At 44.2% G+C, this 20,845-nt stretch overlaps 1 protein-coding gene and 1 pseudogene across 1 annotated transcript in view; both read right to left on the bottom strand.

The window, feature by feature from the left end:
• LOC126263254 (protein commissureless 2 homolog) overlaps positions 1-20,845 on the bottom strand; it is a 229,486-nt gene that overhangs the window by 90,817 nt on the left and 117,824 nt on the right. The window lies entirely within an intron of this gene.
• On the bottom strand, positions 15,409-15,526 carry LOC126191858 (5S ribosomal RNA; annotated as a pseudogene).

Consider the following 20,845-nt stretch of genomic DNA (forward strand, 5'->3'; position numbering starts at 1 on the left):
AGACATAACGTCTGAGACAGGAAAGAAAAATAATAATAACAATAAAAGTGTAGTTGCATGAGTAGGAATAAAATTATAAAGTGTTCGTCAATGTTAACACTAATTGCGCGCACATATCCTGTAAAGCATTTCGATAAAAGAATCGTTCAAATTATCTATGGAACATGAAACTAACTAACAAACTAGCTATGGAAACCGAACACCCAAGTCCAAATGGGTCATATTGTTGATGGGAACGCATACTACAGGATGATTATAATTAAAGTTTCGCTTCAAAACGAAATAACAGTGCTCAGAAAGACATCAGATAGATTTGAAAGAAGTATTACTGAAGAAATGGTAAACGTTATGGAGAAAATATTTTACCACTAGATGGCGCACTAAGGGGCAGAACATGCAAAATGAAAGACGTTCGGTACACGGCTGTTCGTCAGTTCCCGTTTGGGATGCTCGGCATGACTCTCAATGATGCGGGAGACCCGCACCGCTCCACTAGGCAAGGTGCCTTCCGTAATGGGGATGAAAGATGATGACGAAGACGACACAACAACAACCAGTCATCTCGAGGGAGGAAAAATCCCTGACCCCGCCGGGAATCGAACCCGGGTCCCCGTGCGCGAGAAGCGAGAACGCTACCGCAAGACCAAGACTCTGTCGAAGGTGTGGCCACAGCACTGCAGGAGGGATCGAGCGGTGGTGTGCAAAAGTGCAGTGCACGGAAATTTACCCGAACTTCTGCTTGCCTGTGAGCACAATGCACAAAATCCTACGAATCATTCTGCATTGCTATCCATACAAAATTACCCGCTTTCAGGAGTTGTTTCTTGCTGACCTGAAAGTAAGACAGTTTGCTCTAGAATTTCTTACTCGCATGGAAGTGGACAATGAATATCCATGTGACATTCTGTGGACAGAATAAGCCCATTTCCATCTAAAAGGGCATGTCAATACACAGAATTGCAGAAAATGGACAGCAAAAAATCCGCTCGCTCGTCAACTGGTAAGGTAACTGTGTGGTACGGGTTGACAGCATCGTTTATCGTAGGGCCAAGGTAAACTCCATGAGTCTTTCGCGCATTATCGACATTCCGACTCTTTAACATCGTGGATTTGTGGATAGCATCATAGCATCATTTTTATGCAAGATGGAGTTCGTCCGCAAATTGCACAACCAGTGCAGCAGCATTTGCTGCAGATGCACAGTTATTTTGGATATGCTAGAATTATCGGCCGTCTTTTCCTTATAACCTGGTCGCCCAAATCACCTGATCTTAACCTGTGTGACTTAGGGCTGTGGGGTCATCTGAAAGACGGAGTGTTCGGTGCTCCGATTACAAACGCAGCTGAATGAAGGCACTCACTTCGCAACGCATTCTGAACCTGAGCCGTGAGACACGCCGATCTGTTGTGAAACATGCTGTTTCTCGATTTTAACTGGTGACAGAAAACGGTGGACAGCATACTGAACATGTCTTGCGTCAGTCTCAGATGGTTAAAAACCGATTTCATTGTTGCTTTTTACGCGGGTTTAGGCCTCAGGAGAATTACAAACCGAGTTTTCCTATCTAATGTTGTTCGACCTTGCTGTGGTTGTTGGGTTACCTAACCAACAGCGCCACAACTGTTCAATGCCAGACGTATGCGGTCGTGCACGTTGCACGGAACGGTTGGTTTAACCTGCGAATGTGACTTTGGTGGCATGGGATAACTTATGTCGACTGAATGCGATGGCCGATTTTGGAAGTGAAAGGGTTAGAGAGGTTGGGAAAAGGAACCTGACCTAGTATACAGAAGGGAAGGGGTAGGTAGAAAGATTGCAGTCTGAAAGGAAGAACCGGTCTCTGGGTAGATGTCACTATCATCAAGATGGGAAAGGGGGCGTGGGGGGGGGGGGAGGTAAAGGTAGGATGTGCAGCGTGTAACGGTGTGAGGGTCGGGAGCTATGATGTAAGCATGGCGGAGTACGGAGCTTCGAGATGAAGAGAAAACGGCTGGGTGTTTTGTGTGAAGTTTGGGAGAAGTGTAGGAAATCTGCAAGTGTTATATGTGGAACAGAAGAAAATGGGGGGAGCAATTTGGGTGAGGGAAAGCGAGTGGTGGTGAAAGGCGTTGAAGGGTTTGTTGCGAGTGATATAATTTAGTAACAGTTGAAACAGGTTATATCAAACAGCAGGAGATTTTTTTAAAGACTGTTCTGAAATTCAATAGTATACTTGTATTTTATTAAATGGCATCTCCATTTGCATAAAACGTGTGTAAAGGGTGTCACAGGAAGAATGGTCAGTATTCAGCGATATGACAGGAACGATCATTCGAAACAAAAATGGGGTTTAAAATGCATTCTTAAGAGCCAGGAGCACTACTTCTTTTTCTTCTTCTTCGAGACTGTTAATTCTATATTTTGAGAGCTGGTAGTATGGAGCAAAACAAGAAAAAATGTCCGGTAAACAGGGCCTCTGAAGTGCGTAAGAGCCATAAGCTCTTCTTCCTCTTCGATACTGTGAAAGACATCTCTCCTACCGAAGAAGTGCTCATAGCTCTTAAAGTGTGCATTTTAGAGCCATTTTTATACAAGACGCGTTTGTGTTGAATGATCGCTCCTGTCATATCCCTGAATATTGGCCGATCTCCCAGGGACATCCTGTATACAGACGACCGGCTTCGGCCCGTGGATTATCAAGTGTTCAGCCACAACAGGAATGCACAGGACACACTTCATTTGTTACTACATGGAATTCCGCTTAGATATTCACATAATGATCAACAGTTGTATAGCAAATGACGTTAACTGAGCGTGTATGCGTATGAGGACTAGATTGGTGTGCAAGACACTTCATGCAGTCACATACGCGTCGATTAACTGTCGATTTTGGGAGCAAAGGTGGTTGATACAACAGCGCTGATGTAGGTGCCATGATGAGTAAATATGCTCCATTTCTGGGTGTGTATGATACGATGAAACATATTATTGACCGCTAGAAAATTTTTTCGATTAAATCGAAAAAGTCGATGGGAAAAGGTAGTGCAGTCCCTCATTGAATGGAATATGGTTTGTTGGGCCGGTATTCACAGTTTCAAGAGACGTTGATGATGACGACGACTGTTTCGTCAGAAAAGCAGCTTCTCGGCTGCTTTATAAAGACGCAGTTGGCTGTCAACAGGTTGCGCCGAGATGCGCCAGCGAAACGACTCTGCCAATGGGCCGACGGCTGCGCGCGCGTATTCCGGGGTGGACGCTGGATTGGCTGGTCTGCGGCCGATGATTGGCTGCTCCATCGGCCGTCTATTTCGGAACACAACAGAGTCGTTAGCCGGCTGACCCTGGCAGCCTCCAGCCACAAACAAGTTGCTCCTGGAGCCAAAAGCTCCTGTGGAACTGGCGTGAGGCGCGGCAAGCGAGCGGTGTTACACTATGGTACGCATTATACTGTTTCCTCGCTTCCCTTGTAGAGATCTACATAGGGCATTCTGTTTAAGGGTATTTTGAAGCTGCGGTCGACTTTGCTACGCTGTGGAGAAGATGATATCGATACCATTACTGAGCGGAATCTGCTGACAACTAAATAGCTGGGTCCAGAATGAGATTTTCACTCTGCAGCGGAGTGTGCGCTGATATGAAACTTCCTGGCACAAAAAACTATGTGCCGCACCGAAACTCGAACTCGGGACCTTTGCCTTTCGCGGGCAAGAGCTCTACTAACTGAGCTACCCAAGCACGACTCACGCCCCGTCCTCACAGCTTTACTTCCGCCAGTACCTCGTCTTCTACCTTCCAAACTTAACAGAAGCTCTCCTGTGGACCATGCAGGACTAGCACTCCTGAAAGAAAGAGTAGGAGACGAGGTACTGGCGGAGGTAAAGCTGTGAGGACGGGGCGACAGTCGTGCTTGGGTAGCTCAGTTAGTAGAGCACTTGCCCGCGAAAGGCAAAGGTCCCGAGTTCGAGTCTCGATCCGGCACACAGTTTTAATCTGCCAGGAAGTTTCAAATAGCTGGGTGGCATCTGGCCTGAGTTCCTTGTTTGAGCCCAGCCTGTTTCGACGGCACTGTTGTTAGGAGTAGTAAGAGTTGGCCCACACAATTACTGTGAAAAATTCGGTTTCATACGGGACACAACTGACCTGTTCGTGTAGTGAGATTCGCATTGAGCCAGACCATGACAAAATCCGCACGGCAGATTAGCTGCCGTTGTTCTGGTCCACAAGACTGATTTATTGGAGGTTTTCCATGTTGGACTGGTTCCCAATCACCACCCCAGAAAACACGATAACAACTGGTTCCCAATCACCGCCCCAGGAAACAACCGGACAAAATTTACATTATTCATAGTCAGATGTTGCACACGACTTCTACATCTACGTCTATATGACTACTCCGCCGCAGATCACACTTGAGTGCCCGGAAGAAGGTTCATCGAACTCGTTAACTGCACGTGGGGAAAAATGAACACTTAAATCTTCTTATTTTATTTCGATGATCGCTTCTCCCAATATATGTTGGCGACAACAAAAATATTTTCGTATTAGGGAAAAATTTGATAGTTGAAATTTCTTGAAAAGATGTCGCCGCAACGAAAAACGCCTTTGCTTCAATGACTGGCACCCCAATTCGCTTATCATATCCGTGACACTTTCTCCCCTATTTCGCGGCAATGCAAAAAAGAGCTGCCCATCTGTGGACCTTTACGATGTCCTCCGTCAATCATGTCTGATAAGGATCACATACCGCGCAGAAATACTCTAACAGAGGACGGACAAGCGTAGCGTAAGCAGTCTCTTAACGGTCAAGCGTAGTGTAGGCAATCTCTTTAGTAGGCCTGTTGCACCTTCTGCCAATAAAACACAGTCTTTGGTTTGATACTTCCAGTTTAAGTTGTTCGTAATTGTTATTCGTAGGTATTTAGTTGAATTGGCAGCCTCTGGAATTGTGTGGTTTATCGAGTAGCCGGAATATTTCTTTTCGTACTCAAGTGGATGACCTCACACTTTTTCGTATTTAGAGTCAATTGCCACTTTTCGCACCATACAGATGTCTAAATCATTATGTAATTAGATTTGATCTCCTGATGACTTTAATATACCGTAAAGGACAGCATCGTCTGCGTAGTCTAAGGTATCGTTTCCTTCCCGTGGGTTAACTGACAAGTTTGGCGACAGGAAGAATATCCGGCCTCAAAGTTAAATAAAGATACATTCGCGGAAACATGAAACCAGCGGGCCAGGAAAGAAAGAGAGCATCCGACAATATTTCTGACAACACTGATTTCAGCCACAGGTTGGGCAACAGTTGCGATAACACATTACTTGGCCAAAGGTTTTGACACAAGCCACAACAGAGCCAAGAGAATGGACGAAAGTAAACTAGCGAAAGTAAGTGCAGCTCTCCAACGTTTGCTGTCAAGAACGAAAATAAACAAATTGACAAAAAGAGAAAGGGAATCCTTTCGTGGATGCGCTCGTTTTTAAGTAAGCGAACGGCTTCCTAAAAATGTAACTTTTCACATAAGTTTTACGACTTGTATACTTCTTGTACGTTCGCGCTGGTGTGATGACATGCTCAACACCAACACCTTTCGGCTGTCCCTCTTTCGGATACACATTTTCTGTTAATGTTATGCTACGTCCCGTAACCCACGTTTTCTGTTTTTCCACAAACCTTCCATTAGCAAACAATATTGCTTATCTATGGTGTTTTGTTTTCAGCAAACTGCATAGATGCGACGCGCGAAACTTCTCAACGGACTACTGCCATCGAAACGAACTCGTATTTCCATCTCCCAGGTAGCCCACAAACAACAGGTTCTCTCCAAAGCGCTGCTCGATAAGAGTTAGGGAGAGGGGAGGGGAGGGGGGGAGGTATAAGGGTGAGAGGTTGGCATATAAACACAAGAGTCGTGTATAGCACGGCCATATGCTACATTTTCCAGTGAGCAATACCTACGACCCCTCGGCAGCTACCTGCTCTCTGGGAAATATGGCCGGAGGAAAAGACATTCCATTTGAGGAGACCAGTGATTGACTTATTATGAAGTTTCGTTTATTTCTGACGCAATCACATTTTATGGCGCAATCCTAGCAGGTTCAGAGTTAGAGTGCCCACCTTCAGACACTGTCGGTCATGGCGTGCCTTATCAGAGCTAGTTTTGGAATTCAGATAATGCCACCCATGACTCTCAGCGTCTGATGATGACCATTGTAGGCCGAACGTGATTGCGTCATAAAAAGTAATTATGTCAAAAATTAACAAAAATTCAAAATATGAGGGGGCCATTCGCAGATGTTCACCAGTATTTCCGATTATTATAGCGGTATTGGAGCAATGCTGGCGACAAGATCATTATAGCAACAAATTACCGTAGAATAAGGGCCGCGGTAACACCAGGAGAAGACGAAATTTCCTCAGAATTACTGTGATTATTGATAGCCAGTTCTCTTGGTATGCAAGACACGTGTCACAGTCGAAATCCACCCAGATTTCAAGAAAAACGTAATAATTCAAATCCGTAGAAGGCAGGTCCTTACAAATGTGAATATTACCGAACCACTAGTTTAATAAACAAAAAAATTGTTCAAATGTGTGTGAAATCTTATGGGACTTAACTGCTGAGGTCATCAGTCCCTAAGCTTACACACTACTTAACCTAAATTATCCTAAGGACAAACACACACACCCATGCCCGAGGGAGGACTCGAACCTCCGCCGGGATCAGCCGCACAGTCCATGACTGCAAAGCCTTAAACCGCTCGGCTAATCCCGCGCGGCAGTTTAATAAACCATCAGTTTACTACGCCATGGTTCTAAAACACTAACGCGGATTATCTGCAGAAGAATGGAGAGACTAGTAGAAGCCGAACTCGGGGAAGATCGCTTTGAACTCCGGGGAAATGTGGGGACACTCTAGGCAATACTGACAGGTTGTCTTACATTAACAGAGGCAATACTGGCAATTTGCGTTACATTAAGCGACAGACTTACATTTATAGCGTTTGAAAGAGAAGCAAAAATTGAGAAGGGAGTGAGACACAGTTGTAGGCTATCCCTGACGTTATTCAATTCGTACATTGAGGAAGCAGTAAAGGAAATCAAACAAAAGTTTGGAAAAGGAATTGAAGTTCACGGAGAAGACACAAAAGCTTTGAGGTTTGACGATGGTATTGTAATTCTGTCAGAGACAATAAAGGACATGGGAGAGTAGTTGAAGGAAATTGATGTCTTAAAAACAGGTTGTAATATCCTTATTATGAACAAAAGCAAAACAAGATATAGTCTACCACGCATTAAACGAACAAAATATGTTTACTGCTATATGCTGTTCGTTCTACCTGATGTAACTGCAGTTGAACAAATATGAATTTGAATACAGACGAAGTTAAAGTTCATCTTTGAATTGGACTCGTATCAAAAGAGCAGGTTCAAGTATCACTAAACGGAAGGCTAATTAAAGATCATGAAAGCTAGCTAACACTAGATAGGATTTTAATACAGAACACACTATAGCTTTTAACTTTTGTTTCAAGTCAGTGGTAATGGTACTGAATCTTTCTACAAAGTCTCTCATAACTCAGCGTTAAGGAACTAGGCACGGATAATCTTTACGAATACTTTATTTCACAAGACAGCTACACCAGCGTACCTTTCCTCTTAATCTGATCAGCACACATCAGAGACGAATGACAGAGTAAGTCTTACAAGGAACCCCTTGAGTTCGGGATCGCAAGTTCAGTCTTTAGCAAGGCTCATTGAAATGTGTTAACAGTTATTACAGGAAAAATACTAGCTGCTAATGAACCACCATGAGCATCAGGTGGGCGACAGACAATGAGTGTCTGGGAGGTGCAGAGATTAATCTTCTGTGGACACCGTCGACACACAAGAAATATTCATAGCAAATCATTAACTTACATCATTGAGTACCGAATGAAAAATGGCGCGCCACAGTGATTAAAAAGGTCGAAGGCGAACTCCGTGGGAGTTACAAACCGTGCGGGACGTTCAGCTGCGTACCCACTCTTAAAGAATGCATATAGAATAACGTTGGCGCAACGGGATGACAAGAACTGACGGAATATGATTTTGGCATGCTAATGAATGCGGAACAGGGTGTCGTGCAGATTATCGTGAAAGTGGCTGTCCTTTAATGCGTAGCTGCAGACGGTGCGATAGTATGTTTTGTAGGCACGGAAAAACAGAACGTCCAGAGGCTGAATTTGTCCAGTGGTTCAAGGTAGTATGAACTACAATGTCACATACTTTTCAGGAGGTATAGTTTACTCTAAAAGAGTATGATTTTCATACGTAGAGCAGGAATCAAGCGAAAGCAAATCATTTTGACCAGCTATTGGCCAAATGCAGTACTCACACCATCGTCGTAGTTCTCTTAAGCCCATTTTCGCACTCTCGCTTGCTGCGACGTAAGCCTTGCAAGATCACTCACACGAGAAAGAATCGTAGAGGGCAGAGCACCTCCAACTTCTCGCAGCACAATAAATAGCTATCCAGTAAATTTACCACCCAGATTAACAGTGGGCATCATTGTATTCGAATGCGTTAAGGAATCGATGTTAATTGATCTTGATAGAACTCTCTTGGTACCCCTGATTTCCAGGGTTCCTATCATATGCATTTCCTCTTCAAATCCCCATTGGTTGGAGTTGAAAACAGTTTCCTTACCGAACGGTCGGATAATTTGCTTATCTCATCTACAAATTTTCCGCAGTTTTCTTTGCATCGTCAAGTTGATGCTTTGTTTGAAATTTCGTTATCTTAGTTCTTCCAATCCTGTAGCACTGTTTGAAGTTACACAACCATCCACTGCTTCCCTTGAAATCACTGTAATCTCTATCACGCGCAGTATGGCGTGCATAATACCTGTTCCAATACCACTTCAACTTGTTAAGCGGGTATCGTCGTCATTGGATTCCTCATGTGCTTGTCCGCACAGTCGAGCATATACGACACCACACATTCCACCGGCTCATCTTGCAAAACCCTAAAATTTCTTCTGCCACTTCTTTCTCAGTCTGCGAAATTCCTTGGCTTCCTTTCTGACGAAATGTGACCGTCGATCGTTTGCTTTGTATATCACTGCCATTGCTCTGCTTTGTATCAACACCAATAGCATGAAGCATTGTTGTGAGTTACTCGTCGACTAAGCAGTTCAGCTACTCGCCGTAGCCTCATGCTGTGCTCACCACCGGATACCCCAGTCCCGCCCCCTGTTATCATTAGCAGGCAATATTGTGGTTGCATGGTAGACAGTTTGTGGGGCGTCGAATGCCGTAAACATCATTGGCCTTTTGCGACCTCGCACTCAAGGGGTTCGTGGATTACACAGTTAGAGCTAGAAATCAGTGGTAATGTCATTTGTTACTTCTTGATATTCAGCGAGTGGAACTGATTATCGCACGGAGCCCTAAATTATCACTGCAGTATATTTAATCTGGATTCGTCTGCCCTAAGCACAGGCAAACTTACGTCGCAAAGTGCGCACTCGTAAAAGTAGCACTATAAATAGTAAAGGAGTTTATTCGAATTAAATCCTTTAGTGATGACGGAATTAGATTCGGAACTGAGACACTAAAAGTTTTAGATCACTACTGCTGTTTGATAGAGAGGATGTAAAATGAATGCTGACAAAAGCAAGAAAAACTTTTCTGAAAAAGCAAAACATTTTGGTATATTATATAAATCTGAATGTGAGAGTCTCTTCTCAAGGTATTTGTCTAAAGAGTAGCATCGTACGAAAGTGATACGTGGACGATAAACAGTACATACAACAAGAGAATATCATTTGAACTGTGGTGCTACAGAAGAATGCTGAAGATTAGATGGGCTGATGTAAAAACTAATGAAGAGGTACAGAAGCGAACTGGGGAGAAAAGAGCTGGACTAAAAAAAGGGATCGACTGATAGGGCGCTTCCTCAGCAATGGAGGGAAATGTAGGTGGCGTAGGAAAAATTTTAGAAGGAGAGTTAGGCAGGTTAAAAGGATGTAGGCTGCGGTAGTTATGAACAGGCTAGCACAGGGTAGACTGACGTAGAGAGCTGCATCAAGCTAGTCTTCGGACTCGACACGACAGCGACGAAAGACCACTGTAACATTGCGACCACCGGGACAAGGCACGGGCAGACGTCACACTGTGGTCCATGCAGCGGTCCTCCTAGAGGCTCGCCTTGACCTGAAAGTCTCATCTCAGCTGACATTCACTGCTTTCGTTACACAACGGCCGGCAGTACGGTACGTGCCCAGCGTAAGCAGCTCCTTCTGCTCAGTTAGCGGCTCGGCACGTATGGGGGCTGTGTTTAGTAAACAGAGGCACACCACGGAGTCCAGCTAAGCGCTGAACCCAAGCCTAGGCGGACGAGAGCGAGCGACGGATAAGCACTCCGCAAAACAAGTGTTGGAAGAGAGTGAGAGAGAGGGAGAGGGAGAGAAAGAGAGAGAGAGATCTGCAAGATCGCCGTTTAACAATCAGAGCAGTGTCTGAGTTAACAGGAGTTGACAAGGAAAGTGTCGAACAAGTTTACCGATTTTTTCAATGTTTGCATCAGTTTTTGCTGACAATGGTCTGCTAGTGCGAGTGTCATCACTGGTGTCTTCTCGGCCATCTTTAAATCGTTTAAACCACTCAAACACTTGTGTTCGCGATAAACAATCATCGCCGTACACTTGTTGTAACATTACAAACGTTTCACTTGCAGATTTTCCTAGTTTGAAACAAAATTTGATGTTAACACGCTGTTCTTTCTGTACACTCAACATTTTCCGACGCACAGACAAAACGTCAACTACTTAAAACAGACGCCACGGGCAGACTGAGTGCAGGAGGCAGATGAAACTCGAGCAGTAGGCGGAGCGAGAGTCACGTGACAGGCCACGCGACTTTCAGCCTTATTGCATTCGTTTTATTGTTTCACCAGTACTAGTCCGGTTTTTTTCTAGCCACACCTCGTATATGGGAAATCATCGGACGACAACTCCAACGTCACTCACAAATATCATTAACCGTGCCGGTATTGACCGAGCAAGTGCAACAGGCAAAGGACTGAACTGAACTCCTCCCTCCTTCGAGTGCCAGTGGTTTTCGCCTGAAAACACATTGTTTCTGCCTGAAAACACATTTTTTTAAAAAGTTCCAGTGCTTTTTCATGAAACCACCGATACTACTGCAAGACAGACACATATATTGGTATAGTGAGGTAATTCTACGAGTGTAGTGCACTGTAGCAGTGAAGGACAGCGTTCAGTGCAACAGTCGGCGCGGAGGTCGTGGCTACGCGGTTGTTGGAGGCAGTCAAAATTTTTTATTCTGATTGCATTAAGGACATCATTGACAGCGAAAGTAAGTTATCTAAGGTTATTGTATCGCAAATTCGAGTTTGTACTACCGGGATTGCTGTTGTGACTGGTTTCGAAATGAAACCACTGGAGAATATGTACTTCTGATATAATTTTGGCCCATTTCTCTCGTTATTTAGGACTGTAATTTGTTTAGGCACTATGAGTTCATAAAAGTTCCGAGATCTAATCGGACGGAAATGTTAAATAACATCGAATATCGCAGAAACACTGGTGTTGCATTCATAAGAAAGGCTCAGAATGTGTTAACAACACTACGATAAAAGAAATCAACGGTTTTTTAGATGCGAACCTGCGCCCTTCGACAGCACAAACCACGACCTTATCTTTAGCGTTGCTGCCTCTGGATGACGGGGTCCCGGGTTCGATTACCGGACGGGTTGGGGAGTTTCTCTGCCAGCGGACTGGGTGTTTGCGTTGTCCTCATCATTTCATCATCGTCATCGTTCGTGGCAGTGGCTGGATTGGACTGTGAAAAATTGGGGCTTTGTATGGGCGCTGATGACCGCGCAGTTGAACGCCTCACAAACCAAACATCATCACGACCTTATCCATTGCGCTAAAGTCTATTCATTGATGTTTGCTGTAAGACTCGGTTATCATAGTATCTCTTGAATGCCCGTATCATTGATCCGTTATTAACTGACATTTAATGACAAAAAAGGTGTTTGTGATACATTTTCAATGTGCCTTTGCCTTGAGACGGCATACTGCAAGTTATGTTAAAAAACAACAAAATATGCGAAGATAAATATGGGCCTGCCGAATCGACTGTCGATATTGCAGTGCGCTTCGCCTTATTGCGTGTGACGTCAAAAAGCAGGAAGTGTAGTGAGTGGAGTGTTACCCTTTAATTTAGTGTCAGATGAAAAGTATAATACCCTTGCAAGACAACCACAACATTCGGTCACAGTGTAAAGCAAATGCGATTTTCCGTGTCAGAATGCAGCATACTGCACATACACTGTTCTTCTTGCAATGTAAGTATCTTTCATATCGTTAAACTATTTCTTATGTCGAATTAATAGGTGTTAAGGTTAATTTAATTCATTATTATCAGTGCAAGACGAAACTTAACATCACTGGAACCCGTGCATGCTGCTGCAAGAAATCTCTAATGCAAGCCACTAAATAGTTATGTGAGAGATGGCTTGCATCTACTCTGTAGTAGGTGAAATAAAAAAAAAGACCCTGTCAGTGATACATAATTATAAATTTTTCATCCCATTACGTTGTCACATGATATGCAGCGTCACATTTCTGTCCTGTTTGGAGTGAGGGAGAGTGCACACGCGAAGACTGTACTGCTTGAGTCACAAGTGAAAATATTTTGGGAGCCGCAAAACAATTGTCAGTCGATGATCAACGGAAATGCCTTCCTATTGACAGTTCTAAGTTTATGGAAAAGTCGGTTCCTATTTGACTGTACCTATCATATCAAGCAGACTTATGTTCAAAGGGTTTTATCAAGTTGCGGAAGTGTATATTCTGAAACTGGACACTCGCCGTCGGCTTATCCTGTTCCCTAAAAGGAAAACACTGCTCCTCCGTATCGCGAACAGCTAATGCACTTAAATTTTTTCTTGACAGTCACAACCACGGGTATACTCGGCTATCTTTCAAGTATTCTGTCTTCATTGCTAGCTTTACCGGAACGTCCGTGACACGTCAACCCAGCCCCCCACCCCGACACCCTTCCCCTGAAGCTATGAATTACTGAGAAACGACCATTAAGTCGCTTTGCTAACGTCCGGGGCGTCCCAGAGTAGTTAAAGTCTCATTGGAATCACAGGCAAATGGAACAAACATGTGTAAGAGCATTTTAAAAAGCAGAACACGTAATGTTGGCGTACAGATTGGCTCCTTCCACTTCGCGATGACAGGCGCACGGTGCACTGTACGAAGCACATCCTTCCTTCACTGTTCTGTGCCACTACTCGTGGGGCCAGATTATAGCTGGTTTGTGGCTAGACGCCTCTGACATTTGATGTAACGCCAACAGTAAGTCTGTAGCGACTGTTCCACCTGTTCCGTGCACCTGAGCCATGGTAGCTCTCGACATCTGTAGCCGTTCATTATTTTCAGACACCCTAGTTCGAACCCTAGTTTACTGCGTCTCAAACCTACTATACTTTATAACATGGGCAAATTTAAATTTACTCGTACTGCATTCAGCGACTGCCTTCTTAGAACTGGAATGGATAACTGCAAAATTCTACATGATGTTTACAGGACAAAAGGTTTTCTGCCTCTCTTATCACAACTTATTTTTGTATTAAACCAGAGCTATATGTTTCTTTCGATATTAATTACTTAGACAGGATGTAACTGAAAGGTACGACCAAACTTTCAAGACAAATTCCTCGCAGATAGTAAAGTTGCCCTCAAGCTGATGACTGGTTTGAAAACTAGAGGCACTGGTCGTATCGGAGAAGGTGTGCCCTTGCCTTCCTCCGATCATTATAATATCGTACGCAGCCAGTCACAGGGGTACCTACAGTTTAACGTGGACTCTGCACCGCTTTAAAACTCGGCATTTTATATTAACAAGTCATTACCAAAGACGAAAAAAGCGACAATTCAGAGGAAAAGATCTAGAATCGACTGGAAATTCAATTCTGTCCCCTGAATTTGTATTCTGATACTTATACATTATGTCACTATGCCACACTTCCTCACAAGTAAGAGCAGAAGAGTGTTATTTGGACGACGGTCCGGAAGAGCTTAGTTCCTTGTTTAGAACCTAGTTTCTAATACTCTTTATAGTACATTAATTACGGGAAACACACTTAAACAGAAGGTACCAGCAAAACACATGAAACTCTTCCTTACATGGAAATGTGCAATGCGTCCTGTTACGTACGGCTAAATACCATCCCTTGCATTCGGCGCCAGTGTTTTGTGACCATTTCACCCAAGGCAATGTTGAGACATGGCTCACGGCACTGCCTGAGTTTCACGCGACTCGCTTCAGTATTTCGCTTACAGCATCAACTCATAACTGATTACGACGGACTTCGCGAGGTTTTATAGAATATAGTCGGTGATAAATGTATAAGAAGAGGTGAATCAATTCCTTGGGCTCCATGTCCTCGAGACCAAAACTCAACAGATTTTTATTTGTTGGGGTATTTGAATATCTTTTTGTATCGAACCCTGAGACAAGAAGCAGAGTGTCTACATGCTCGAATTGTCAAGACCAAGCCCAATGTTCTACATCCGTGAGGACCTTCCTAAAAGTAAGTTACACATTTTGTGCTACACTAGACCATTGCGCAACTGCAGTGGCACATAATCAGAAGAGAGAAAATGTCCTGGGTTTCGTGCAGACACAGCTCCGCTGCGGTACTAGTAACAGGTCGATCACAGTGTGCAACTGAATGGAGCGACAACTCGAGACGTACTCCAAAGTTGACGTACGCGGGACAGTAAGATTCTTGTGGGCAAAAGTCTCAGCTGCACACAAATTTACGGTGGAAGTCAGCCAGTATGTGAACCAAATGCAGTGTCGCGTCCAGCCGTAGTGATACGGTGGCAACAATTTGACCACGGCCGCACAGACGCGAGCGATGCTGAACGGGAGGAAGGCCGTCGACATCGGCCACAGACGACAATGTCAGGGCCATCGAGAAACTAATTCGCAGCAATCGCAGATTTTCTAACGGTGAGGACGTTCACTCAGCGGCTCTTTGACTAAGAAGCAGATTTCTATCGTCGTGGAACTGAACAAATAGTAGAGAGTTCCGACCGTTGTTTACAGGGACTTGGCGACTCTGCTGAAAAAAAGGGGCCATGCACCTGTGTCTGCAGATTAGTGGCAGCATTCAGTGAAAGGTACTTGGCTCGCCATAATAATCTGAAGTCCCCTCATATATTAAACTTAACTCCTCCTGAACAGGCCATGAAGGCACAACGGTACCGACCTGCCGCCGTGTCATCCTCAGACCACAGGAGTCACCGGATGCGGATGTGCAGGGGCATGTGGTCAGCACACCGCTCTCCCGGCCGTAGCTCCTCAGTTTGCGTCACAAGGGTTGAGTGCACCCCGCTTCCCAACAGCGCTCGGCATACCAGATAGTCACCCATCCATGTGCTAGCCCAGCCCGACAGCGCTTAACTTCGGTGATCTGACGGGAACCGGTGTTACCACTGCGCCAAGGCCGTTGACCCCCCTCATACACACTAGTGGAAAAAAATGCAATACCCTGAAGGACTGTGTTCAGCGGCAGCAGGGTACAATATGTGCATACTCAGGGGTTCTACTGTTAGTGATTCATTTGTCACCGTCATCGGCGATCAGATGGCGCTCAGACGGCGTGTATATGCACCATCTGTTTAGGGCTGTGATGATGATGTTTGGTTTGTGGGGCGCTCAACTGCGCGGTCATCAGCGCCCGTAAAAAGTCCCAATTTTTGCACAGTCCAATTTTGGCAATGTCACGAATGATGATGATGATGAAATGACGAGGACAACACAAACACCCAGTCCCCAGGCAGAGAAAATCCGCAAACCGGCCGGGAGTCGAACCCGGGATCCCATGATCCAGAGGCAGCAACACTAGCTGCGGACACTGTTTTGAGCTTGCAGGCAGTAAGTGTACTTAGTTTTCAAGTGAACAATGCTTGTAACATTCATTCTCGGGTACAACCATACTCCACCGACGGATACGTATTCGTTCTGAACAGCTTCAGCCATCTGAACAGGGTCGCACTTCTAGCCTGTGGGAAGCTGGATGGATGTATCGACGCATTTCTGCACATGTCGGGCACAACGTATCAATGCTTTGAACAGTTGGTTGTTGAGTGCTCCCACACTTATAGACCAGGTTCTGGACGTTTGCACAGTACAGACGAACGTCAAGATCGACATATTGTGCGAGCATCGGTGGCCGATCGATTATCACCCTGGGTCGAAATCCGGGTCATACTGCACCTGCAATGCCATCAGGAACCATTGGGAACCGTCTGCTTGCAGCAGGATTAAGGTCACGTTTGCTTCTGCCCGGGAGACCACTGACACCAGGACACAGGCAAGTATGGCTACTCTGGTGTCTTGAAAGAGTTGACTGGAGAGCAGAATGGTGCTCTGTTGTCTTCAGAGATGAGAGTACGCATTGCCTGTATGCCAATGATGGACGTAACCGTGTATGAGTTAACTATTCCAGAGTGCACTCGTCCACGACGCACAGGTCTCTTCCTGGACTTCATGATGTGGTGGCCATCAGTTACAACTCGAGGTCACTTTTTCTGTTTCTGGAGGGTAAAATAATCAGTGCCCGCTTCACTCCACCGGCAGTTATCCGCATGGTACTGCCATTTCTTCGACAGCAAGGTGATGTGCTTTGTCAGCAGGACACTGCACATGGTTGTAGCGACCGAAAATGCTCTTCGTGCTGCACAATAACCGCCCTGGCCTCCAGGGTCACTAGGCCTCTGCCGGCCGAAGTGGCCGTGCGGTTCTGGGCGCTGCAGTCTGGAACCGCGAGACCGCTACGGTCGCAGGTTCGAATCCTGCCTAGGGCATGGATGTGTGTGATGTCCTTAGGTTAGTTAGGTTTAACTAGTTCTAAGTTCTAGGGGACTAATGATCGCAGAAGTTGAGTCCCATAGTGCTCAGAGCCATTTGAACCACTAGGCCTCTCACCAACTGAACACGTATGGGACGCGATGAAGTGGGAACTTACTCGTCCTCCGAGGCCTGCAAGAACCGTTGCAGAATTGCAAGAAAAGCGCAAGATGTTTGGGACAGTCTATGACAGGATGCCATTCAACATCTGTATGATTGATAGCATGCGTTGCCGCCAGATGAGGGTACATTGTATACTGATGCCACTATTTGGGCACTCTCTACTATAACATGTGTGTTTATTTTTTTCTGAATTTGTTACCTTACACTCTTACATTAATGAACTATCTGTCACCTCACTTGTCAGTAAAATGACGTTCGCCATGAGGGTGATGCATTTTTTTCGGCATTGTATTAATATTTTACGAAGTGCTTTAGTACATTGCAGAGGATGCTTATTGTTATACCACGTACGTATTAGGTTCTTTTCCCGCTCCTTTCGCGCATGGAGCATCAGAATAATGGCGTTTCAAATGCTTCCTCTGTGCGCGCTGTGATTGTTCTAATCTCGTCTTTACGATCATATGGAGCAATTCGTAGAGGTAATAACATACTCTTAGGTTCCTCACTTAATACTGAGTCTCGAAACTTCGTAAGTAGGCTTTCGAGTGATGGTTGCCGTGTACCTTCAAACATCTACCAGTTCAAATTTTTCAGTATTTCCGAGACGCTCTTTCACCATACAACCAAACCTTTGACCATTTGTGCAGCCCTTGTTTAGATTAGATGAGATTCAGTTTTCGTTCCATAGACCCAAAAATTGAGATGATTCTCGTGGGTGTGAAACATGTCAGAAAATACAGCATAAAAACATAAAACTTTTGAATATAATACATACTACCCGGATCATTTGTCAGGAGAATAGGAAATAGGTGAATACAATGCGGTAAACTGGAACAACTAATATTTGCATAATTAACACTCTGTCAGAATGAAACACTGTTATGCACCATTAATAAATTTATCATACACAAAATAACTAATCTTGACTGTTGTGACCAATTGCAGTCAAAACTGAAATCTAATAGATATTTTTACCTAAGATGGCTTAACGGTCTCTGTTAAGACATTCATATATGGAATAGAAGGAGTTTCCTATCAAAAAGTCTTTCAAACTCTGTTTAAACCGTGCTTTAATTGAAACTAAGTTTTTAATGGTTGCTGGCAATTTATTGAAAGTGAGTGTTCCTGAATATTGGACCCATTTTTGGACAAAGGTAAGTGATTTTTGGTCTTTATGTAGATTGTTCTTATTCCTAGTATTGATACTATGTATTGAGCTATTGGTTGGAAACAAAGATGTATTATTTGCAACAAATTTAATTAAGGAATAAATATACTGAGAAGCAGTGGTCAGAATACAAAGTTCCTTGAAAAGGTTTCTACATGATGTTCTTGAATTTACACCATAGATGATCTTACTACACGCTTTTGCACGCTAAAAGGTTTTGCTCGGTTTGATGAGTTACCCCAGAATATGATCCCATATGACATAATAGATTGAAAGTAAGCAAAGTATGCAAGTTTTTTTGTGTTTATATCTGCTAAATCTGGCATCATTCTCACGGCAAATACAGACTTCTTTAGGCGCTTAAGCAATTCTGTGGTATGCCCTTCCCAACTGAATTTGCTATCAAGTTGTAATCCTAGAAATTTAACACTGTCAACCTCTTCGATCTGCATGTCTTCATACGTTATACACATGCTGGAAGGAAATCTGTTACAGGTTCTTAACTACATATAGTGGGTCTTCTCAAAGTTTAATGACAGTGAATTAGCTTTAAGCCACTTATTAATGTCAGTGAAAATTTGATTAGCAGCTATTTCTAAATCTGTACTTGACTTGCTACTTATTGCAATGTTTGTATCATCTGCAAACAAAACAAACTTAGCATCTGGCAATGTAACAGATGGGAGGTCGCTAATATACACAAGAAAAAGCAATGTACCCAAGATGGATCCTTGAGGAACACCACATGTAATTAATTCCCAGTCAGATGATGACTGACTGCTTACTGCACAGGTATTTCGCAACAGCACTCTTTGTTTCCTGTTAGATAGATAAGACTCAGACCATTTCACAGCATTGCCGGTGACACCATAATATTCTAATTTACTTAAGAGAATGCTGTGGTTCACACAAAGGCTTTGGACAGGTCACAGAAAATGCCAGTAGCCTCTAATTTATAATCTAATGAATTAAGTACATTCTCACTGTAAGTGTAAACAGCTTTCTGTACATCAGAACCCTTAAGAAATCCAAACTGTGACTTGGACAATATATTATTTGCAGTCAGATGCTTAAGGAGACGCTTAAACACAACCTTTTCAAATATTTTTGAGAAAGCCGGCAAAAGTGAAATTGGTCGATAGTTTGATGGTATCTCTTTATCCCCCTTCTTGTAAAGAGGCTTAACTTCAGCATATTTTAACCAGTCTGGAAATGTTCTGCTGATAAGAGACTGATTGCACAAATAACTGAAGAGAGAACTGAACTCACATGAGCACTTTTTGATTAATTTCGTTGATATGTTATCATACCCGCTGGAATACTTAGATTTTAAGGATTTTATGATGGATGCTACTTCTTTGGGAGTCGTGAGTGTCATTTCCATTTTACTGAAGGTATTTTTACAGACTGGTCTCAGCTATTCCATTGCACTGTTCACCGAACGTGATAACCCCAAGCTGTCAGTAGCAGAAATGAAGTACTCGATTAAGAGGTTTGCAACACTACATGTACTTGTTACGAAAGTCTCATTTATTTTTAGAGGTATCTGTTCCTCTTCCTTTGTGGCTCCACCTGTCTCTGTCTTCACTATATCCCATACAGTTTTTATTTTGTTACCTGATGTAATTATCTTTTTCTCATACTGAGGTGCAGCGATATGCATATATACTGATGGCGGTGGTAGTGCGCACACAAGGACAAGGTACAAAAGGTCAGTGCATTGGCGGACCTGTCAGTTGTACTCAGGTGAGTCGTGTGCAAAGGCTTCCGACGTGATAATGGCCGGACGGCAGGAATTAAAAGACAATGAATGCAGAATGGTAAATGCATGGGACACTGCATTTCGGAAATCGTTAGGGAATTCAGTATTCCGAGACCCACAGTGTCAAGACTGACTACACTGTGTCCAACACCCTTCACGTCCGAGAGCAGCGGTGTTTGCGTAGAGTTGTCAGTGCTAACAGACAAGCAACACCGAGTGAAATAAACGCAGAAATCAAGCTGGGACGTGCACAAACTCATCCGTTTGGACAGTGCGGCGAAATTCGGCATTAAATGGCTATAGCAGCAGACGACCGACGCGAGTGCCTTCTCTAACAGCACGACATCGTCTGCAGCGCCTTTTCTGAGCTTGTGACCGTACTGGTTGGACCCTAGACGACTGGAAAACCGTGGTCTGATCAAATGAGTCCCGATTTCAGGTGGTAAGAGCTGATGGTAGGGTAAGAGTGGTGCGGGCCCCACGAAGCCGTGGACCAGAGTTGCCAACAAGGCACTGTGCAAGCAACTGGTGGCTTCTTAATGGTGTGGGAGGTGTTTACAAGGCATTGACTGAGTCCTCAGGTCCCTCTGAACCGATCATTAACTGGAAATGGTTATGTTCGGCTACTTGGAGACCATCTGCAGCCATTTATGGACTTCATGTTCCCAAACAACGATGGAGGTTTTATGGATGAAAGTGCGCCATGTCATCGGGCCACAGTTGCTCGCGGTCGGTTTGAAGAACATTCCAGACAATTCGAGAGAATGATGTGGCCACCCAGACCGCCTGGCAGAATCCCATCGAACATTTATAGGGGATGATCGAGAAGTCAGTTCGACCACAAAATCCTGCACCGGCAACACTTTCG

This window comes from Schistocerca nitens, chromosome 6, assembly GCF_023898315.1.
Source record: "Schistocerca nitens isolate TAMUIC-IGC-003100 chromosome 6, iqSchNite1.1, whole genome shotgun sequence".
Taxonomy (NCBI): Eukaryota; Metazoa; Arthropoda; class Insecta; order Orthoptera; family Acrididae; genus Schistocerca; species Schistocerca nitens.